We start from the raw sequence: 6,000 nt of genomic DNA on the forward strand, positions 1-6,000 counted from the left end.
GATTAGTTAATCATATTACATATGAAAATAACCTTTCTACAGGTGTGTAATGTGTATCAGCATAAACTTGCGTTGACCTGGTTGTACAAGTTGTACACTGCCAGATGTTCATTCAGCATTCCAAGATTTTAGTGATTATCACTTGGATTATGCCACACCCCTGGCCTTGCCTTTTTTTAAAAAAATAATAACGCTGTCATTCTCGAAACAGAAGTCATCTGAAAAACTTACTTTAAAAAATTATAACCAGCCTCAATTTTTTTTAATCAACTTTAGAAAAAGTGCGTATTTAAGTAACGAAGGCAGTAAATTAAAAATAAGATCAATTTACTTTAGAAATAAGAGTTCAACAGTTAAGGAACATGGGTGCTTTCTGTACCCTCTGTACATAAGAACACAAGAGTCCTACAGGATCAGACCAGAGGCCCTAGCCCAGCATCCTATCCTCAGACTGGCCAACCAATTGCCCATGGGACACCTGCAAGCAGAACCTGAGCTCAACAGCACTTTTTTCACTAGCAATTCCCAGGAACTGGCATTCTGAGGCACATTGCCTATAACAGTGGCGGCAGAACATAGCCATCATGGCTAATAGCCACTGATAGCCTTATTCTCCATGTATTAATGTAATCCTCTTTCAAAGCCATCCAAGTTGGTGGCCATCAGTATCCTTTTGTGGAAGCAAATTCCATAGTTTGACTAAGCACTGTGTGAAGAAGTACTTTCTTTTGTCTGTCCTGAATCTACCAACCTGAATCTTCATTGGATCTCCATGAGTTCTAATATTTTCTCTGTCTACTTTTCTCCACACAATGCATGATTTTCAAAGAATCAGAGAGTTGTAGTGTTGGAAGAGACTTTGAGGGTATTTTGTCTAACCCCCTGCAATTAAATGTCTATCATGTCCCCTCTGACTCATCTTTTTTCTAAACTAAAATTCCTGAAATATTGTAACCTATCCTCATATGGGAGTTGCTCCATCCCCTGGATCATTTTGGCTGCCCTCTTCTGAACCTTTCCCAGTTCTGTCATAGCTTTTTGAGGTGAGGCAATCAGATCTCTACACAGTATGCAAAGTGTGACCACACCAAAGATATGTATAATGGCATTATGTTATCAATTTTCAGTGCCCTTCTTAATGAACCCTAGCATGGAATTTGCACTTTCTACAGCTACTGCACATTAAGTCCACATACATCTGCATCCAGTTATCCACTACAATCCCAAGGTTGAGAACATTTGAGTTCTTTAAGAACTTACAAGTAGATGCCATCCAGACGCAGTGATTTGTAAGTTTTTATTTTTGTCAATAAGAAATTTGTCTCATTGCAATGCTATTTGCCACTGTTCCTCAGACTCCCTTTCTGTTACAGGGACCTGCCAAACTATCTTACGCTGTGAAGACAAGATGCAAATAAAATTCATTCAGCTTCTCCACAACTTGCTTATCTTCCTTTAGCACCACCTCCATAGATGGTATCCTGCTATTTAGTGTTTAAGAGCATGCTATTTGATTGCATTTGAACTTGTGCCAACTGCCTTAAGAAATGCCTTTATGGTGTTCAGATGGCCACTACAATAAAGTTTCATATGACAGACTCTGCATATGTGACCAAGCACAGGTGGGAGACATCACACAATACTTGTCAATCTTTGTGCCTGTCTAGTTGGCCCTGCACATGGAATCAGCAGCATTTCACAAGAATCTACTTCGAAAGTCCTGGCTTTCAACACCCTACCTAGCAATCTAAATTTTATTTCCAGGAACTCTCAACCACATTTCTCCATGTCACTGGTGCCAACATGCACCATGACAACTGACCCCCCCCCCAATCCTATCTACCAGACTATCTAGGCAAGAGACATCATCTGCAACCTTCATTCGAGACAGGCAAGTCACCCTGTTGTCTGCACATCCACCACAAGCCCAGCATCTATGTCAGGCATCCCCAACTTTCGGCCCTCCAGATGTTTTGGACTACAATTTCCATCATCCCTGACCACTGGTCCTGTTAGCTAGGGATCATAGGAGTCGTAGGCCAAAACATCTGGAGGGCTACAGGTTGGGGATGCCTAATCTATGTTCCCAATGATCATCACCCACTACCAGGATCTTTCCCCCGCTTGCAGATAAGTAGCTTCCTCAGAGAGACACCTGTCTTCCCCAAGATTCTCCCTGTCCATGACAGGAGGCAAGCTGTCATCCCAGGCATGGGACACACCTATCACATCCCCAAAGGGGACTCAACTAACACTGATGTGATTAAAGATTAAATTTATATTTCAAATATAAGAAAGAGTTTAACTTGTACCCGTCATTCCAGTGTTCAGTATTGCATGGCTCTACTGAATTGTTATTGCATTATTCCAAGCAAAAATAAAGAAATTATACCCCAAATGTATCTCAGTGTGTCCCCAAACATGTCATGTGTGTGGTGCCCAAAAAAAAAGCACTTCAGTATGCTTCCCTGTATCAGTTGTTATAAAAACTTCTACGGGACACATTTTTTATCATAATACTTTCTATTTGCTGGCGCAGAACAAAATACTGCCAACACCAGGGATCATTTTTTGTCCTCATCTCCTTGGTTTTCAGAATAAAGTCTTTGTATGGGCACTTAAATCTATTTCCCTCAATCCATGTTCTTCTCCTAACACTATACATTAGCTGAGATGAAAAAAGGCCTATATTCTCAAAACAAAATCCAGATTCAATTGGTATTCATTTTGTCCCATAAGTTTTTCATGCACAGCGGGGCGCAGGGAACACCCCCCCCCCAAAAAAAAATATCTCTAGATGGTAACTAGCTAAAATGTGAAGGTATTGCTATATTTTATGCAAGTGACAACATTCTGAAAGAATGCAGTTCTACTTCTGCGTACGTTTTGCCATGAAAAGGCAGGTTAAGTTTTTTTCCAGGTGAAAACAATATACATGCACTCACTGCCTTTCTACAGCCAAAACACACATAAGCAACTTTAACCACGGACAAACGGGAAGGAGTGAATGGTCTATGGAGGTTATTCTCCACCCCTAGCTAGGTAGGATCCAGGGACAAACTGCCTCATAACCAAAAAAACCAGGAGGAGAAAGACGCTAGACGACCCCTGAGACCTACACCTGGGAAAGAAACGCTTGGCGTCAACACACCTCGACGGTCGCAGCCTCCAAGGCAAATCACCCCGTGTGATAACAGGACCATCCGAGCCCCGGGAGGTGCCCAGCCTTAAACCGCAGTCAGGGCGGCAGACTGTTTACACCAGTCCGCCGCCGCCACTTACTCACCCCACCAGAAGCGCTTCACGTTCTGCACACCAAGCACTTTCACACACACACACACACACACACACACACCCTCAGGCACCCGCCGCCCTTCCCACCCCTCTGCCCGCTCTCCCGAGCCTTGTCCCGGTGTCTGCAAGAACCGCCGCCGCCTTCCCGCTTCTCTCCCTCGGGTTCTCCTCCTAACCACTGAGGGGGAATGGGCGGGGGGGGGGTTTGGGGGGGGGGAGGAAAGAGACACACACACACACACAGCCCGCCTTCCCATTCTGCCGCCCCCCGCCGCCGAAAAAAGAAAGCGGCCCCCTCAGCCCGCCAAGCCAGGCCGAGGAAGCGAGCGGAGGGAGCGGAGGGAGCTCCCCGCAATGGAGGCGCCCGGCCCGGGGCAATGGGGGGGGGAGCTGCCGCCGCCGCCGCCGCCAAAGCAAATTTCGGCGCTTACCTTCTTCATGAGGCCAAGGCACCTCCGGGTGGCCGAAGGGAGCAGTCCGGAGCAGTCCTTCGCTGCCTGGTCTCCAACCCCGAGAGCTGCCGTTTCCCGAGAGCGGCAGCCACAGGCCTCGCTCTGGGCCGGACTCTGCCCAGGACAACTTCCTAGGCCAAGCGGGCAACTCCTTCCGGAGCAAAGGAACAGCAGGGCTGAAGGGAGAAAGAGCGCGAGCGGGGGCGCGGAGGAGGGGCGGGGGGAGAGCGCCGGTCTCCCTCGGTGTGGGGCTCCTCGCCCTGCCCAGCGGGAGAGGGAAGGGGGAAGAAGAGAGGAGGTTGGCGGCGGCAGCAGCAGCAACCGCCACCCACAGACCGCCTAGGCCTCGCCTTCGAGGGCGCCACCTTTCGCCGTTGCTATGCAACGCCTGCTTTGGGGATGGGGGGGGGTGGAAGGCGTTTTGCAAGCTCCTGGAAATCACAGCACCAGGAAAGGGAGGAGCGCTTTTTTCAGGGCGGGGGGGGTCACTGTGAGCGCGACGGTTATCCCCTGATTTGCATGTCAACGAAATCGCCTCCTGAATAAATACGCTCGGGCTGCATTCCTATGCAATTCTCCCTTTGCTGAGGGAATTCAGTCAAGAGTCCTGCGCGGCTCCTTAAAAGAGCCTAGCTAGCGAGTTTTGTTATATCGTGGTTTTGAGTCCACGTAATTTTATGGCATAATAAATGCGTTGGTCTTCTTACGTTCCACACGGCTCTCAGTTGGTTTTGCTGTAAGATTTACTACCACCATTGATTTCTTCTCTTTTTTTCTTCTTTTGAGCTGCCATGCATAGGGTTGCACTGTTAGGGTCACAATTGATAAAACAGTTTACATACAAGTGTACTGGTTTCTGTGGTTGATCTTTGCAGAATCTCTTCTCTCCAAGGGCATGGGAGTCAGTGCTTAGGAAGAAATGGGAGGCTGCATTTTTACCTTAGATTTTACTACAACAAGAATAATAAACAAAAACCACTGGAAACTCAAGAGATAATTTCAGCCACAGCAATAGACGTTATTTTGCGTCTGATGAAATTGGTTCTAGGCAGAAAAAAACCCCACCAATAAGACTGCAATTCTTAAACTTCCAAGGGACAAAATTCCCTCCAACAGTGGGGCTTGCTTCCAATATATGATTGTGCAGAAACATCTGTTAACCTTTGAGATGCTGCAATATACTCTTAACGCCAGATAAATGCTGGTGTGAGGTATTCTGATCATATTTCCTCCCTGATGATTTAACACAGATTATCAATATGTTTACCCTAGTCTTACCTTTCACACCCTAGTGGTGTCCAAACTTTTTTCAAAGAGGGCCAGATTTGATGAAGTGAAGAGGCTACCAAAGGGCCAACCAAAGTTGCTGAGCTTCTTTTAGAATTGAAGTTGTTGAGGGTTTTTTTAGGATTTTACCCCAGGAAATAAACTGCCGCAGGGGCCGGATTAAACCGACCAGTGGGCCGGATATGGCCCCTGAAACAGACTTTGGACATACCTGCCCTAAATGGTATGGGGCTAATAACCTTAAAGGCTTCCTGCTGCCATACCTAGAGATAAATTTTGACATGTAGGAGCTCATCATCATTGTTCCCATAGCTACACACTCCAAAGATAATGTAAAGATAACTACGTTGGTTCATGAACAAATGCGTACATACGGTGTGTATGATATTGTATGTGTGTATGTTCATCATACCACAGAGCATGGATAATACCCATTTTATCAATAAATACCCATTGGCTAGTACCCATTTTATTAGAATCAACTGGCAGTCATATAGTAGTGAATTGCCAATGACTGGTAGAGCAGTAAGCAGGCTGGACTTTGGCTAGGAAGTCCTGGATTCCCATCTCTGATGAGCCATCAAGTTTGCTAGGTGACCTTGGGTCAGTCACTGCCTGAGCCTAGCCCAAGGGATCATGTGCCAAGCCGGAGCAATCCCCCAGCCCCCCAAGTACAGTATACAACATTGGTAAATACCATGTCAGCAGATGGTTATCGCTGCTGCTGTGACATTGCTCTCCTATGTTCCTGCTTTACTGCTTCCATATGAACCTGTTCAGGCACTATGTCAAGCAACGGAGGCCCTGCTGATTCCACCTACTCCTCTGAATAAATAGTAGTGTCTATGCTCACCCCAAAGAGGCTCCCTGCTCACTTTCCATGACTTTCAAATAATAATTTGGGGCTTAATTTTTATCCGTTGTGGTTGATCTGTTACTCTGTGTTTTATATTTGATGCTTATTGAT

The 6,000-nt window shown here is 46.2% G+C and overlaps 1 protein-coding gene across 1 annotated transcript in view; it reads right to left on the reverse strand.

Annotated features, from left to right (window-relative positions):
- FRS2 (fibroblast growth factor receptor substrate 2) overlaps positions 1 to 3,884 on the reverse strand; it is a 39,986-nt gene extending 36,102 nt beyond the window's left edge. The window contains exon 1 of the mRNA XM_079994271.1: positions 3,726 to 3,884. The gene's annotated coding sequence lies outside the window, so the exon portion shown is untranslated. The remainder of the gene's footprint in view (positions 1 to 3,725) is intronic.
- Between the last annotated feature and the right edge of the window lie 2,116 nt (positions 3,885 to 6,000).

The sequence above is a fragment of the Podarcis cretensis genome, assembly GCF_951804945.1.
Source record: "Podarcis cretensis genome assembly, chromosome: 10".
NCBI classification, from domain to species: Eukaryota; Metazoa; Chordata; class Lepidosauria; order Squamata; family Lacertidae; genus Podarcis; species Podarcis cretensis.